The sequence below is a fragment of the Cyanistes caeruleus genome, chromosome 16 (genome assembly GCF_971803275.1).
Source record: "Cyanistes caeruleus chromosome 16, bCyaCae1.hap1.1, whole genome shotgun sequence".
Classification (NCBI taxonomy): Eukaryota; Metazoa; Chordata; class Aves; order Passeriformes; family Paridae; genus Cyanistes; species Cyanistes caeruleus.
The window spans coordinates 11,687,600-11,705,061 of NC_141716.1; the positions used below are offsets into that span (position 1 = coordinate 11,687,600).

General features: G+C 43.2%; 3 long non-coding RNA genes across 3 annotated transcripts; 2 read left to right on the forward strand and 1 right to left on the reverse strand.

The window, feature by feature from the left end:
* The first annotated feature begins 4,166 nt into the window (after positions 1-4,166).
* Positions 4,167-6,869, forward strand: LOC147650194 (uncharacterized). Its single transcript, XR_015277011.1, has 2 exons — positions 4,167-4,265; positions 4,430-6,869. It is a non-coding gene; the product is annotated as an uncharacterized LOC147650194 (long non-coding RNA).
* A 1,950-nt stretch (positions 6,870-8,819) lies between these two features.
* Positions 8,820-9,667, reverse strand: LOC147650195 (uncharacterized). The gene is made up of 2 exons (XR_015277012.1): positions 9,456-9,667; positions 8,820-9,375 (listed from the first exon to the last, which is right to left on the reverse strand). It is a non-coding gene; the product is annotated as an uncharacterized LOC147650195 (long non-coding RNA).
* A 7-nt stretch (positions 9,668-9,674) lies between these two features.
* Positions 9,675-17,064, forward strand: LOC147650196 (uncharacterized). Its single transcript, XR_015277010.1, has 2 exons — positions 9,675-9,932; positions 13,840-17,064. It is a non-coding gene; the product is annotated as an uncharacterized LOC147650196 (long non-coding RNA).
* Positions 17,065-17,462: the final 398 nt, after the last annotated feature.

Genomic DNA, 17,462 nt, shown 5'->3' on the forward strand with positions numbered 1-17,462 from the left:
CGCTGTCCTCAATTTCAGACGTCTTTAAACCTCAGCATTCTCTGCAGATTTGGAATAGTCCTCCTCTCCAGGATTTCACCTTGAAACCCCCCCTGTGGATCTGTATCTTAGCCATGGAGTGGTTGCCAAACACAGCAAATTTCCTTTATAAACTGCCTGGGAGTCAAGGACTCCTAAAGCCCAGGCATTTAGCTACAACCTGTTTGCAAAGCTTTCCCCAAAAGTAGGTTAAGTTTCTTCTTACCAGACTTTGCCTTTGGCCCAGGACCATCAGACTCAGCAATTTGTTCCTTTTGTTATTCCTAAATCCTCTCAACAGGGAGCAGCTGGTGGTTTATCCTCTTCTGGCACACTCACCCAGCCCTCACCAGGGTGTTGAGCTTTGCTCTGCAGCCCTGGGAAGGGCATTGCTTCATTCCACAGGGGAATGAAACTCCCCCCTCACAGGAGCCTTCCTCCTTCCAAGGCAAACCTCCTTGTTTTCTTTTCACTTCCAGCTTATTTGCATCCATTTCAAAATGCAAAGTTTTTGGCTTTTACCAGTGTCCAAATTTGAGGTATTTACAGCACTGGGCCACTTACAGCTTTGCGGGTTGCTGGAAAATGATCACTAAAACCTTCTGACACTGCAAACTCCCCTTAGGAACTCGAGCACCTCTTAAGGGGTATTTTAGCTTATTAAATCCTTGCAGAAGGTTTTTTGGCTTCTGCTGCTATGAATTTCTGCAGCTCTTGTGGCACAAAGTTGCTCTCTGCCAGCAATCACCTCTGAATTTTCATTATTAGTGCCACAGCCGGGTCTATCCCACAGCACACCCCATGATGGGATTTGTGCTGCTACTCTTTAAATAAACTTGCCTGCACACAGAGCCTGTCTCCTCTTGCCTCCTCACCTGAAACCAAACTTGAAACATCCCCCAGTGCAGCCTGTCAGGCACTGCTCTCCAGATCCTTCACAGGTCTGCACTTTCATCTCCTGATTTCTGGGGTTGCTGCACTTCTGAAGAGGGAACAGCTTTTATTGCCAGACATACTGAGGAAAAGCTGATTTCTGTTTGTCATTATTTCCCTCTCGAGCAACCTGAGAATAAAGCAGCAGGTGATTACCCACTCCTGCTAACCATCCCACACCAAGCTCAGGATCTTCCCATGGCTGGGTTTTCCTCATTAGCAGCAGCTTCATTGGGCTATTGATCACACCACAAATGTAAAAATATCATAACCCCCTTTCCTCTCCTCCCTACCCTTTCCAGACCATATGGCATCACTTCAGCATCCTTGTCATCCTGCCTATTCATCAGATCTCATCCATGCAACCCTTCCATTCCCACCCAAGCCATGGATTTGGCCTCAGAACACTGCTTGGAATGATCTGCTTTATTCCATCCGTCAGGCTGGCAGGGCAGCCAGTGAGCAAACATAAAGGCAGGGGCAGCGTGGCTCGTTAGCAGAGCACACACAGTTGCTGGGAGCATCTCAAAGATGAAAGGAACCATTTCAAGCATCACATCCCCTCAAAAATAAACAACAAAAAAGACAGCAGAACAGCTTGTCAGATGAAGTTGATTACAAATCAAGCACATTCATAGACCCAGGTCACAACATTTGGGTTCATTAGTAAGAAAACATTAAACAAGCAGTGGCATTTGCTTTTTATGGCAGCAGAGTTGAAAACCAGCTTCTGAGTTTTTTGCTTTGGTACTGATCCCTGATAAAAGGGGTCTATTCATGCTCTGTATGCTTTCAAATGATACCAAAAAATATTTTGCCTTTTCTAAATCAGATTTCAAAACCTGATTATCTTAGTTTTAGCCACAGTGTCAAAGCCAAGTAAACGTTTAAAAAATGAACAAGAATTTACTTGGATAGCCAGCAGATTATTCTGTATTAAATTCCGGCCCAGAACAGACTTTAGCCTCAAAATTACTATTTTTTTTTTAAAAAAAAATCATCCTTGAATCACAGTACCAGCAAGCAGTTCATTTAAATGTAGTAATTCAGAGAATCATTTCAGCTTTGATTACCAGGAAGACAGAAATATGGAGAGAGGTGTCAGCATAGCAGCTTGAGGGCATCCAGTCTGCAGAAACAAGAGAGAGTTCTCTAGGAAGAGTTGTCATTATCCCTAAGAAAATACATTTCAACCTCCCTGGAGTCTTGTTCATCCTCCTCACATCTGTCTTAGAAGTCCAAGTTTAGAAGCAGTGCCAGTGATAAATGAGATTTCCCCTATGCAAGTTCTGTTCCTCCCAGAGCAGTTATATAAATCTAATAAAGGAGGTGCTGCTCCTCGTGCCACCCCAAAGTTTTAGAGCTGGGGAGGGGGAGAACAAGAGATAGATAAAAAGAGATGGAATTATAAAAGCTTGCTGTGCTCACCCTTAACCATTGTGCTGGATTATTTCTGGCAAAAAAATCTTACCATTTAAGGGGAACTTTCCACTTATAACCATTTACAAAGCAATTCATTGACTCTCAAAAAGCTCTCAAAGGAAAGAAGGGACCATATGAAAAGCACAGAACATTGTTTAATGAGGAAAAAAGAACCTCAGTTATTTTCTAATCCTCCTTTTTCCAAGTCTCTTTCTAAAAAATTGAAAATTTGTCATATTTAAATTTCAGTTTGCTACTGTGATGCAATATTTGCCTTTCTATTGGAATATCTTTTTCTTCTATGCTTCCAAACCCAGATGTTGGCCCTTTCTCTGCATGCCTGCCATGTCTCCAGTCCTTTCCTTACCTGAAGGATGTTCTGGGACCTGCAATCATTTCTTTTAGAGATGGGAAACCAACTCTAACAGCACCCAACTCCCTCCACACCAAATAAAAGCTGGGATGAAGGGGAAAAAGCAGGAGTGGGACAGCACAGCTTGAAATAGATCAGCACAGGAGCTCCTGCCTGAGTTTAGAAACATTTTTCAAGCTATAAATGAGTAACTCTATACTTAATTCTTTTTTTGTGGGTTGGAAATTCCTCCTCCAGCACCATTCAGGAGTTGGTTACTTCCAAGAGGGATGTTTGCCATCATTTGGCTGTGTCCCCCACTTGAGAGGGAGACAAAAAAAAGAGCTCCCAGTGCAGGCACAAAGATAAAACACACGTCCTGGACAAAAAAATCACCTCTGTCTGCTGCAAACTGGACTGAGACACCAAATTCAAACCTTCCACTGCTCTGTCAGCCTTGGAGAAGCTCAGCCTGATAACCCAGAGAGAAACTTTGACCAACAGCAATGAGCCAAGACTTTCAAAAAACAAGAGTTGCCAGCCCAGGCAAGTTGCTAATGAGCAGCTGCCCTATTAAATTTTGAAAAGCTAGCTGATTCATAAAAGATTCCTTCTGGTACGATAGTTGAGGATTTCTTTTTAAAACAAACACCAGAAAATTTAAAATCACTTGTTGGCAAACACACAGGGATACATTTGAGGATCCCTATCTTGGTATGGAAGGAAAGGAGATTTCCTGCCCTTCATTCCCAGCCTTGAACTGCAATTGCCTACATGGGAACTTTACACCTTTCCTGGAAGTTGCCCTTTCAATAATCCTCAGTATAACAGAAGGGGCCCAGAGGTAATTAACTCAGACTTTTCACAGCCTGGAAGCTAGACAGGTTTGTCAAAATGATTTTTATTCTTACGGTTTATTATCTTGTTGTGAAGATTTTTATGAGAAAAAGATTAAATCACCACCCTGATGTGTGCATTTCATTAAGCCCCTAACCTTAAAGAGTCACTAACTCAGCTCACCATTGAAAAGCATTAAATCATCGTTCAGTCATATTGACCAAAATAATCTCCTAATTATTTCACAGAGGAGCAGAGCACCAGAGATGTGCTGTAAATGACACCTCAAAATGCACAAAACAAAAGGGATGGAAAGGCAACTTTGATTACTTTTGGTCTGTATGAATAACAGAACAAAAGAAATATATCTCTAGCGAGCAACTTACTCAGGGTAGGTGGGATTTTAAGTGGTTCAGGGTTTTGATGGGGTGTGGAACATGTTCCAGCTGCAGCAGATCAGCCCCTGCCACCACAGCATCGAGAGAATTACAATGAGCAATGAATTCCACATGAGGAACATTTAGCAAATTCAACCAACTTCTGAAGAAAACGCCCCAAAAGCACAGGCAGTCTGTAATAAAAATCAATTGCCAAGCACACAGCTGATAACAGAGCTGGCATTAGCTGGGAATGGGTTCAGTTTCAATTCTGCTTTTGCTGCCATGAGTGTAACTGGGAGCAGAGTGAAGGGCACCATTAAGAGGTTGGACTTTACAATGTTGGATGTCTTTTCCACCCTTACTGATTTCTTCATTTCTGACTTCATCCCTTTCTTCTTCTTCCCCTTTGGGTGGACACAGAGGAGAGCTGCAGCCACCAGCAGAGCTCCAGACACACAAACATCATTTTTCTCTCTTCCTATGCCAGGTGATGATTTCCACAGCATCCCAAAGGCTTTTCCTGCCAGGGTCATGCACTCACACATTTGCTGAAGGCTCAAGAACAGGGAGCAGCTATCACAACCAATGCAAGGAGGAATCCAGTAAGGAGAGCATGACTGATACAGCTTTGTATGCCATGTTAAATTTATCACACCCTCTGTGACTGTAGCCATAAATCTTTCAAGAAGAGCTTGCTTCTAAAGCTTGATTTTGAGTATAATATTTGCAATTTAAACACCCAACGGACCAATAATAATTCACTGTCAACCTTTATAAACCCTTTTGAATAACTTGCATTCTCATTACTAGAAAGATCATCAGAAATGAAAAAAAAAACAAGCCAGCAAGCAGGCTCAGAAGGAAGAAGAAATCCCTCAAGTCAAAACATGAGTTCAAAGGATAACTTAGATATTTTTGTATTTTTTCAACCAACTCTGTTTTATCATGACTAATAAGGCTCAGAATCACCTTCCCAGCTAAATAGACATGGTAGGGTTTGTGGTGAGGCACAGCTTTCAGGTAGATGCACCTAGACCCCCTGAGAGGATTGAAGTTTAAAAGAAAAACAACACTTTTTTCTTTGAGCAAACACTAAATAGACACAGCTGTAAAAGAGAGGAAACAAAGACAGCAGAACTAAGAGAGGATTTTGAAAGAGGCCTCTTTCCTACCACTCTTTTCCCCCACACAAGGTCTTTGCAGGTTTGCTTTTACCAGGGAATCTCAGAATGGTTTGGGTGGGACCTTAAAGATCAGCCAGTTCCAATCCCCTTCCACGAGCAGGAAAAACCCAAGCTAAGAAATTTCTGCTGCCAGCCTTACACAGCCCCCACATCTCCTGGAAAATCCCTTTTTGAGCCTCATCTCAGCAGGTTCCCCAGCAGCCCCATTCCTCAGCCCTCCTGGAGCTTTCTGTGCCCACCTGTGCAGAGCCCTGCATCCAACAGAGCTTCCCATGGAGCATCCCACAGGAACCCTCCTCCCAAAAACCCCCAAAGCAGGGCAGCCCTGTCTGTCCCAGCAGCTTCAAACCCCCCAGCTCCCACAGAGAACAGCAGGATTTGTTTGGGGTGGTGGACAAAAGGATTTCACTTACCAATGGGAACTCTGTGCTAATCAAAAGATGTTATTTTTAAACACATTTTGTACCTCGTTCTCTGTGCTTTAGACCCCACCGGACTCTGCTGCAGGCTGGATTTTCTCTTTGATTAACCAAGATGACCCAAAATAAGTTAGATTTACACTTAATTTCCTTCCAGCACTCTTTCTTTCTGATAAAATTCGAAGTATAGAAGGGCAAATACCACTGGGTACATGCCTACAAGCCTGCACCAGAGGTAGAGAGGGCGATACAGGATCAGGAATCCTCATGGCTTTGAGGCGAACTTACCCGTACCTCTCCTAGAGCAGGGCACCACAAAAGACTAAACCAGCTTTTGAGCTGGAAGAGTCAGGTTTCAGCAGCATGGAAGTCAGACTAATTAACTTTTCTACAACAGCAAAAACACAAAACATCAAACAAAACCCAGAATTTCCAAAATTTTTAGGACACCAGCTCACCCTGCCCAGCCAGGTGAATCCTCCTCCCAAGCCTCCTGCAACACAACAAAATCTACACAATCTCTCCCTCATCCTGGCCATTTACTGTTTCTGTGATCATAAACACCTGGCTGGTCCCTGTAATCCCACCTGGGCACTCTTAAAAACCACAAGCAAGACAGTAAGAGGATTGATTTATTTTTTTATTTATTTTTTTTTCACAGCAATCAGAGAAACTTAGGGGGAAAAAAGCTTAGAAATTAGGAAAAATATGAGCCTAATTTGTCTTTTATATAATCCAATATTTTTATAACCACAACTGAAAGCTTCTGAGTTTGTCTACCCTGACTGGGAGCAATTAGGAGATTAACTGTAAACCACAAAAGAGATGTGCCATGACATTGCTGCAACCAGCCCTCCCTCAAACCTCTTTGGTTAACTGAGATTTCTAACAGAAAACATCCAAAATGCTCCTGGGATAAAGGACACCCTATGAAAGTGTTGCATCCTGAAACATCATCTCACTCTAAAAGCCTCTGTGCTTAATTAACAGCTCACCAGGCTTTTTTACACAACTGTATTAATTGGGACATAAATGGGTAATAGTGGCTGCTCCTTCTGTCTACAAAGCTTTGCCCTCACTCACAGATTGTCCCTTTTTATTCACACAGACCTTTCAGAAGGAAACCTGTGTTTCAGAGGAAACCTGTGAGGTTTCCTCCTCCTTTCTCTGCCCTGGGGACTGACAAACCAGATGTTTGCCAGTCCTCAGATGCCTCTTGGTTCATGGCACTGTGGGGATTTCCTGACTCTGCTTTTAATTTTATTTTGAACAGAGTGGACAAACACACGATCATTCATAAAATAAAGGATTCATCCTGCTGCCAGACTGCCCATACTTTGCCATCTAAATTTATTCCTTGAAGCCTTGCCTCCTGGGAGCAGAAATTCAGGGTCACTCCCCTCTTCCAGGACCTGGGAGTCTCCACAGGACAGGGTGAGGTGCAGGTTCTGCAAGCAGCTGGTCCAGATTTGCTCACTCTGCCCTAAAAATCCCTCACTCCAGCACCTACCTGCAGGCTCAGGAGCTTTCCCCAGCCAGAGAATTAACATTAACAGGTAGCTAAAAGCCTGTTCACCATGCTTCATTTAGCTTGCTGAAAGCTCTTCTGGAAAATGTGAGTGATTAGAGGGTGGCGTGGGGTGTGATTTATTCTCCTCATGCCAGCCACAAAGGGAGCACACAAATGCCAGTGGACACAACTGTGGCACTGAAATAATTGAGTTTGCAGGGGGATGCTTTCCTGGAGCAGAGTTTTATGTACTGCAGATATATTGAAAAAGGTCAGTCAAAATATCTGCTGTTATTTCAAAGGTCTTTCTCACCTGGTTTTGGGTGGGTTCTCAGAAATCCAGCGGGTTTTTTCTGGTTTGTCGTAAAGATAACAAGAATGTGACTTTTTCTTTGTCTCAATATCAAGCCTGCAGAAGAGAAGGTTGTGTGGAGCCTTCCAGTGCCCAGGGAAGCCAGAGAGGGACCTTACACAAAACTGCTGTAACAGGACAAGGGGGAATGGGTCCAGACTGAAAGAGGGAAAATTTAGCTTTGATATACAGAAAGGAAATTCTTTCCTGTAAGGATGGAGAGGCCCTGTGGCTGTGGCTGCCCCTGGATCCCTGGAAGTGTCCAAGGCCAGGCTGGATGAGGTTTGGAGCAAACCCCCATGGCAGGGGGTGGAATGAGAGGATTTTTAAAGTCCCTTCCAACCCAAACCATCCTGTGGTTCCATGTAGCCAATGAGACACTGACTGGAGTATCTCCCTCTGTTCCCACTGCTCAGTGCAAGAATGTGTCAATGCAGGTTATAAACCACCACCTTTTTAATTCTTGAATATTTCCTTACGCCCCTTATTTCTTCAGGTTTGCCCAATTATGATTTCTTTATTAAATTGTTTATTATTACACCCTTGAGCCTACTGAAAGAAGTGCTAAACCTCTCATTCACATCCACAAACCTTGAGTCGAGGCTCTGTGTCACAAGAATTTATTTTCCCCCCAGCCATTGTGGGTACACCATTACTAATTTTAACTCTGGCCCACAGCACTTGTAGCTGTCACATTTTTTCCAGACTCTTTTCTATTCACCCACCCTGACACCAACACCAAGAGCAGCTGTGGCTGCTCCTGGACCTCTGGAAGTGTCCAAGGCCAGGTTGGACAGGGCTTGGAGCACCCTGGGATAGTGGAAGGTGTCCTGCCCATGGCAAGGTGAAATGAGGTATTTTTAGGTTCATTCCAATGCAAATAATTCTGGGATTCTCTGGTTGCACCCACCAGTAAAGAAGCCAAGTACAGAGGTCACTACTCACCTTTACCCAGCCATGGCAGCAGCAGCTCTGCAATCTGGACTGGCCAAATACTGCTTGTTGCTAGCCCAAGGTCTGGCAGAGCAATAACCTGCTCCCCATGCAAAGAGAAATAATGTTTTCCCATTTAGCCCACATTCAATGTGCTTTTTGCCTCTTTGTAGCAGAAAATCCGGTTTCATAAAGTTCAAGTTTAATATCAGCTGCAGGCCTTCAGGAGCTATTAGCTGATAATTCTCTGAGCTTTTGCCTTAGACTCCCTGACCAGCAGCACTGAAATTATCAAATCACAGCAATGTGATGGAAAACCTTCACTGCAGCAATGAATTTCTTGTTGAATGGAGTTCGACACAGTTACTTACCTTCAGCATTCACATATGTATTTGAGATCCTATCACACAAATACAGGGGCTGAGCCTCTTTTTTTTTATGCTGTTACAGAATAACCCACATCAGCAGACCGACAATCCTTAAGACTCTTAACAATTTTAACATTTCTTAAAAGTAAAACCCTCATACCAAACACCTAAAGTGCAAATATTTATGTTATACAGCCTGTACATTGATTTTCCAGCTGGGTGTTTGATGTGTAGGGAACCAGCTCTTGGCATTCTGTATCCATGAAATGGGGGTCTTCTGAATCAAAAACAAGATAACATCATTTTCTTTTACTTTTCAGGATTGAAATTACATATATTGAGATGTTTACAAAAAATAAATCCTAAAAAACAAAAATGAAACAAAAAGAAAACCCACCAAAAAAACCAAAAAAAAAACCCCAAATGTCTATAATGGAAAAATGAATTATTTAATTAAAGTAATTCTTTATTGGCCCTAAATTTTACATACAGACAGTTTTTTGAGGATTCTCTTTTGAGGAGTTTTATGAAAACAAAAGAAGGGCATCAGTGAAAAGTGGGTTAATTGTGTAGGAGGAAATCAACACAAATACCTTTCAGTCTGAAAGCTTAAACTTAATGTTACCCCAGATTTTTCCAGCTAGTCCACCTTCAGGAATTTTCCAGGCTGAAATAATGAAGTACCAAGACTATGTTTAGACAGAGAGGAGCAAAGGTGTAAGTTAAGCAGGAAAAACAAGCACTCACTGCTTTCTATTCATCCTCCAAGATGTTAAAAATAAGTTTTCCCTTCTTAATTTTGAGATGTAATCCTTAGGAAGCTCTGAAAAGTGTAAATCAAATTTCCAATATTGTTTCTGCAGGCATTCAAACAATCCTGGCTCTTGCAGGATGTTTATTAGCACTGGAGCAGCTCCCTGCTTGCTGCTTCAAGGAGAGCTGGTGGATCATGTGCCAGCAGGATTGGAAAGGGGCAAATATTGGAGTAAATCTGGGAGGTGTGACTGTGAGCTGTGTGGTTAGAAAATGCAAGAGGCTAATTGCAGAGCAGGTCTGTAAGAAACTCTCTAAGGCCATTTCCCAGCCTGGTCCCACCTGAAACTGGGACTGCTGGGATGGGCAGGGCTGAATATCCTGGGCCAGGGCAGAGCCAGAACTCTGCCCCAGCACTTTCTGCATCCATTTGATTCTCCCCATGGCCACTCTCAGAAAGTTCTCAGAGAGGTAAGTGCTGCTTTGCCCTGATTGTTCAGCATATATGGGGGTATGTTACTATTTCTATCCATTTTCTTCTACTTCCTGGATAGATTTTGCTCACTGGATATATTCCTGAGTAGATTTTTGCTGCAATGCCAAGGCTTTGCTGAAATAAAGCCCCTCACTAAGTGTTGTACTGAGCAAGAGATTCACTTACACAGGAAATCCTGTATTTTCAGCATGGAAGAAACTCTGTGCTAAACATCCTGCTCAGAATGCAATTTTCTGAAGCATATTTTATTATAGAATGTCCTGCTTTGCAGTAGCATCAGTAAATAAATATGTCTGTGATACATATGGGTTTGTTCTCTTTGGGATTTTATATGGGGAGGTGGAAAGTTCCTGGGGCTGAACAAAGGAGAAGCTGTGAAAAGCCAAGTCTGAATCTTATTTTTCTCCTACCAACACTCTGGTCTGCCTTTTGAGCCAGGATGGCAGCAGGAGTGGAGCCTGAGCAGGGAGGGTTTGCCAAACCAGAGATCCCTGCAGCACCATCCCTCTGGAGTGGCTGGCTGTGCACTGGGGCACTAAAGGCTGTTTCAGCCCTATAATCTTCAAATCTAGGACTGGTTTGGGTGGAAAAGGATCTTCAAGTTCATCTCAATCCAATCCCCTGTCGTGAGCAGAGAATCTTCCACTAGACCAGGCTGCTCCAAGCCCTGTCCAGCCTGGGCTGGGACAGAGCATGTCACAATTTATGTTTTATGAGGGAGACACCTCTTTCAGCACAAAACCTGACTTTACAAGGTCAGTTCCTTTTAAAAAGTGTAAAAACACCCAGTTCTGGAGGCAGATGTTGGTGCTGAGGAGCTCTGCCTGCTCTTTCCAGAGCTGCCCAGCAGCCCTTGCTGTTGTGCCAGAGGTGGGACCCCTTCTGCACGAGCACATCCCCAAATCCAAACAAGGTAAATCTTTAAATTAGTATGAGGAGGGACAAAAAATCCCCCTTGGCAGGTCTGAAATAGATCATCTTGATGTGGGGAGGAGGAAGATGTTTTCTGGGTCTCCCATCTTTTCCACACGTTTACAGAGACACTGTTCTCAAATTTAAACTGCACCTCTGTTGTGCTGGTTTTTCCTCTTCCTGAAATTCACACTGTGTCTGGACTGGATATATGGATATATCTGGATTATCTGGATGTATTATGGAGCATAAGAGCTATGAGGAGCAGCTGAGGGAATTGGGGCTGTTTGCCCTGGAGAAAAGGAGGCTCAGGGGGTCCTTATCACCCTCTACAATCACCTGAAAGGAGGTTGGAGCCAGATGAGGGATCTGTCTTTTCTCCCAAGTGATAGGACAAAAGGAAACAGCCTCAAGCTGCATCAGGGGAGACTCAAGTTGGATATTGGGAACAATTTCTTCACTGAAAAAGTGGTGAAAATTTGGAACAAGCTGCCCAGAGAAGTGGTGAAGTCACAATCCCTGGAATTGTTAAAAAAACAAGCGGAACCAATATGGTTCAGTGAACACCATAGTACTTGGCCAAAGTTTAGATGTGATGGTCTTGGATGGCCAAAGTTTAGATGTGATTGATCTTTTCCATTGTTAATTATTCCACAGACCCTGTAGCTCTCTGCACAGGTAAACAGAAACCCCTTCCTGCAGTACAAACATGGGAGTTACATGCATTTATTTGGAATGTAGGATGTAGATGTAGATATGACTGATTACAACAACAAAACCAAAAAACATCAAACTTAGTCATAAATTATAACAACAGAGCTGCCAACCACTGGCATTTAAAAGTCACGAGTCAACCCTCACAAAAACATGAGGTATTATCTTTCAGAAATATAATATGTGTTCAGTTATTTATCTTCTGCTTTTCTGAGTTGTTAAAATGAATTTAAATCATCTTTTCAAGGCTTTGTTCTTAACCATGAAGTAGAAACTTACTTTTAGGGGAGGAAAAAAAGCTGAATTTCTTGAGCTGGCAGAACTCCAGGAATCAGGACTTTAAGGGAAAAAGCCCAAACAAATATAACGTGTGAACCGTATTAAAACTGCAAGAGTTGGCAACACTTTGACATAATAGAGTATTTTTATGCCAAAACAACTGTGTGTGACAGGGATAAACTTGGCCACCATCACATTCCACTTCTCACTTCTCCCATTTAACTCTTTCTGCAGCCCCAGCCTGAAGCAGCTCTTTGTAGATGTGAATTCTAAAGCAGGAGCTGCTGGAGTGCTCAGGGTCAAAGTCTGCCCTTGAGCAATGTCTGCAGAGTCGTATTTACAGATTGTACTAACGAGATATCAAAGCTCCAACACTAGAGATAGCTGAAATAAAAGTCTCTTGCTAAAAGAAAACTGATGTAGAAGGGCAGAGGGAAAATTCATTAGCTGGTAGTGAAAAGAATAATGGGCTTTAGAGCCGATTCTTGAGGTTCTTTCCAACACCAGCAGCTTTAGTAAATGGAAGTTGCAATATTGAGGGAAGAGTAATTCCAATGGGAACTGTTTCCCAGTTTTCAAATCTGCACATCAGTAGCTGCACGTGGCTGCCTCCAGGTGCATTCCCTGCCTCCTTCCAGGAGATGGGATTTGATCTCACCAGAGTCCCTGGAGTTTAATTAAAATGCTGAATTCCTGCTCCTGCCTCAGCTGGCTAAATGCAGGTTGTGTGTGTGGGGTGAGGCTCACACTCCTTGAGAAGGGTTTAGAAGTGATGGAAGGGAATGTGCTCACTCCACCTTGTTTTATTTACTCACACCCCACTTGTCACTCGCTGAGACATCCCTGACCATCAAAGACAAAATCTTCTTCCCCAAAACTGCTTTTTCTTCTCCACTCCTGGGCATCTCTCCCATAACTGGCAGCTGCTCAGGGGTTTATTTGGAGTCTCTGCTCCAAAGGTAATGGCAAAGCCCTGTTTTCCCTCAGAAAGTTTCCATCCTGATGGCATCCAAAAGACAGAGCATTTTCAACGAGCTGAGGCTCAAAGCAGAGAGCAAATAAAAGCATGAAAATGTGGTGTAAAAATTAACTTTTTAAAAAATCAGTCCTGAGTTGTCTGGGTTTTATAACTTCTAAAGGGTGTGAGGTTGATAATTCTGTATCATGGGTTTGTTGGGTGTTTGGGATTTTTTGCAGAGACAGAAGAGCTGGCAAGTAAAAAACTTCTAGCAGCCTCCACAAAGCACCAGCTAAGCTTTTCTTTCCTCCTTTGAAATAAACTAATGCAGTGAAACAAAGGCAAAAAAAATCTATTTGGTCAAATAATTCCCTTGGCTGCAGCATGATACTTTTATTTTTTTTTAGGAAAATCCAACTCTGTAAATAACTGGAATTTTATCAAGAGATTAAAGAAAACAAACTCACTTTCTTCACTGAAAGAAAATGAGCTAAAATATCATTGACAGATGGCAATCTGAGAGTGAATGCTTTATTACAGGCTGATGACACCATTTTCTCTCTCATATTTACAAGTGTAAAAGGCAGGCACCTTTTACACAGCTGAGTGGAAGGAACCTGTTTAGCCAAGGTTCATCCCCCCATTTCAGCCAAGAGAAAAAATACTCACTGTAATGTCACAATAAATCTGGGATTTATGAAAATGAGCCTGAGAGCCCCAGCCAGGCCAGGCACAGCTTCTCCCAAGGAAATTGAATCTTCCTGCACATCTCTCTCCATCAGAGATCTGTCTCTGCTCTGAGACACAGCAGCCAGCAAAGCCCTGCAGCCCCTTCCCAGCACTGCCTGCATGGTCCTGCTGCCTCATTTGGAGCTAAAAGGATCTTCTGAGAGACAAATACACTGCTTTTTAACAGACCTGAGCAGCCTCTGGAGGTGGGACCCACAGAGACCCGTGGCACTTCTGTGGCTACAGGAATTGTCATTCAAATATGCACTTCATTCTTTCCCTTATTTCAGCTCCTGGGTGGCTGCACAACAGGCAGAAGAGCAGTGAGAATGAAAGGGAGAAGAGCTTGTTTTCAGAAGAGGTGCCTCAGCAGTTGAGTTCCTGTGATCCTTCTGTCCAGCGCTGATCTTTCCCTGACCCAGCACTGATCTTCCAAGACCTTCGACCATCTCACCTAATGTGGCAAACTCCCATTAGTTCCTAAATCATACATCAAAACAGGGAGTCAGGGTTAGGAAATGCATCCCACCAGCAGCTCAGCTGAGGCTGGAGCATCTTGAGTTCAGTTCCTGTCAGGGAATCCTCACCAGGAGAGCCTGAGCCACCAGAGCTGGCAGGAGCTCAGGCCACCCTCATTGCCCTGTCACAAAACCACAGAGGGACTGCAGATGGGGGTGCAGGGACGCTGAAACACTTGTGGGAGTGGTTAGGCCCCAAGAAAAGTCCATTTTTGCTTTTCCACTTCAAAAAGAAGGAAATATTTTTGAAGTGCGGTGGTAAATTAATCTGGTTGTGAACAAATGTATGGGTACGTTGGTTTATGTCTTGTGCAAATATCACAGAGTCATAGAAGCACAGAAGGACTTGGGTTGGAAGAGACTTTAAAGATCACCCAGTTTCACCCCTGCCATGGCAGGGACACCTTCCACCATCCCAGGCTGCTCCAAGCCCTGTCCAGCCTGGCCTTGGGCACTGCCAGGGATCCAGGGGCAGCCCCAGCTGCTCTGGGCACCCTGTGCCAGGGCCTGCCCACCCTCACAGGGAACAATTTCTTCCTAATTTCTAATCTGAATCAACACTCATGGAATTATTCAACTCTAATTCCACAGGAGTTCCTGCAGAAAATTTAAACTGCTTTTCTGGAAAGGGTACGGTTGAACTAGCAAGCACAGCTTTACAGACAACCAGTCAAGTCTCTAAGTCTCAATTAAATCAGTGAAAAAAACCTCTCAGCTCTGTGGGATATTTCCTCCCTGGGTTTTTCAGCAGCCTCACGTACAGCCATCCTTGGGGTGCCTCACTCTGCCAGCTGTACCAAGAGACTTTATGCAGAAGATGTTCACAGCAGGCGATAATGGCGAGCAAATGAGAGCAAAAATAGGGTGGGATATATGGGGAAAAAAGAGCTGCAGCTCTTAACTGACCAGACAGAGAAAGCTGGGAGGAAAGAGGGCAAGTCATTAAATCCAAATCTTGGCTGATAGAAGAAGATAGCTGCATCTTCTCTTGCAGGAAGGAAATAAGTCAGTAAAACACATTTTCAGCAGTGCTGCTGTGCACCATTACTGCAATTATTTAGAGAAGAGATGGCTGAGTATATAAGTACCACCCTGACTTTGATAATGGTTCTTTTAATTTGTGTAGGTTCGACAGAGCATTAAGGGCTCTAGGCACAATTATTCTCAAATGATAGATTCTCTTTCATGAAACTATATAGGGGATTTCTTTCGCTTTCTTCCTAAGGATAATAGAAAATAGCAGAAGCTTGACATCATAATAGAGTTCAAGTGCCTTAGCAGTAGATCTGCTCTCAAGGAATTCTAAAAAAGCTGCACTAATGTACTTTCCTGTGTGCATGGCACGGGCAGGCCCGTTTGGAGCTCTGGCAAATAAACAGAATGTTGCCTCTCCTGCCCATCAATCCAGAGAGCTCAGGATGATATATCAGGATGATATAATGCCATGGATTCCAACCCAATCAGCTGCTCCTGCCTAATTATACAAGCAAAACAAAGCCAGACTGTTTAAGGTAGAAAAGGAGGCGGGAGGGGGAACTGCCATAAAACACTGAGGGAGAGCTGTCTCCTCCTCTCAAACATGTAAAACCAAAGAGTTGTTTTCCCCTCAAACAGGAATTCTGCGGCCATGATTCCACAGACCTATTTACTTTTCTTTTCATAATGTGCCAGTCTGCATGCAATAAAGCTGTCAGGCACAGCTCGAGAGCAATAAATATGGGGAAAAGTGTTATTTAACAGGCCAAGAATCATCTGTAGAGTGTCACTGTGCATTCAGAGCAGTGCTCGTGTAAAAAGTCATTTTGCAAAGTGACAATTTGTGTCGCATCTATTTCCATCTCTCCTCGCAGTCCCTTTTCCTTGGAATTCTCAGCAGGAGTAGGGAGATTCTGCATCCCTGCCCTGCTGCTGCTAAAGGAGCCGGTGCCAGAGCTGTCCAGTGCACTGAGACAGGGGAGGAAAAGGAAAGGGCAGAAACCTGCAGGGCTCTGGAGAAAACAGGATGGGAAAATGACTCTATTTTAATAGTCTCAGAACAGACATGTAAACCTAAAGATCCCATTTATACAGAGATAAAGGGAATGAAAGACAAAGCCCTGATCTGGATATGTATCTACTTCAGCTACACTCACAGAAAGTGTTGGCTACAGGGGTTCCAGACTGAAAGAGACAGAAAAAGTCTAAAATCTTGGACTTCTGTGTCCCACCAGAGCAGGCATGCTCAAGCACTTATCATTTCTTCAGGCCAATAAAAGCATAGATTTCTTTCTTTAAGAAAGATGAGCTTTTGCAGACCCAGGTATAAAAATCTCCTCAAGCCCATCTAAAGCATCACCTCACTATGTGAGTCTGATTTGAAACAGCTTCTCTGGAACACAGGTCCCCTTTCCAAGGTGTTCCTCTCAGAGCCAAAATTGTTCCAAACAATTCTGATATAACAAATTTCCCTCAGAGTCCCAGCAGTTTTGTGGTGAATACTCCCAAAGGTATCAGTGACCCAACAAAGATCACTCTGAGCCAAAATACCCCAAGGAAAAGGAATGGTGACCAGAAAGGTGTGCAAAAGAAATGAATTAGGGACTTAACTCAGTGTCAAGTCACTGAATGAATGGGGTTTGCTTTGTGGTTTGAAAGGAATAGGAATAAAATAATTATAGAGCTTTGATTTTCTGTCATGCTCCCTTTACCATGGTGTGATTTGCTCTTCTGAGCATCTACAGAAATTTAAAACCCAGTGTAGCATCTGGCCAACCCCCTTTCATGAAAAGGAATGGATTCCTGAAAAACCCCACTGAATAATATCAAATTTATCAATGATATATGGGGGAAATAACCAGGCAGTGTATAGATCTGAACGAGCACGAGCACTGCTTGGTTGAGGAATGATATTTATTTATGTACTGTGATTATCAAGTGATGGAATGACTGGGTGGGTTGTGTTATATCTGCAGTCACAGACAGCCAACTGTGTAGATGGGCTGGAGATACATGACATTTGATTCAGGACTTTCACAGCCTTTTGGCAGGCCTGTTTTGTTCTGGGAGCATCAGCAGCCCTATAAATAAGTTATTGATTTTAATTTGTGAGCAGAATATTGTTTAATCTCTGCAAGTCACCTCCTGTTCCACTGTATAAAGTCAGCAGAAGGAAATAAAAGTATCAAATATCTGCTAAATTGCACTGAGTTAAAAAATCTGCCATCAGTGACATTTTACCCTTCAAAGCCAGCATTCTCCTAAATTGAGTATCTTTTAATGGTGGCAGACAGCCTTTCCACAGACTGGTCCTAGAAAGACTGTGAGATTACAATGATAGCTAATTAAATCATTTTGGCCCATCTGTGGCTCATCTTGGGACATTCTGTGGGGTGTGGGCTCACTGTGAGGGTCCTTGC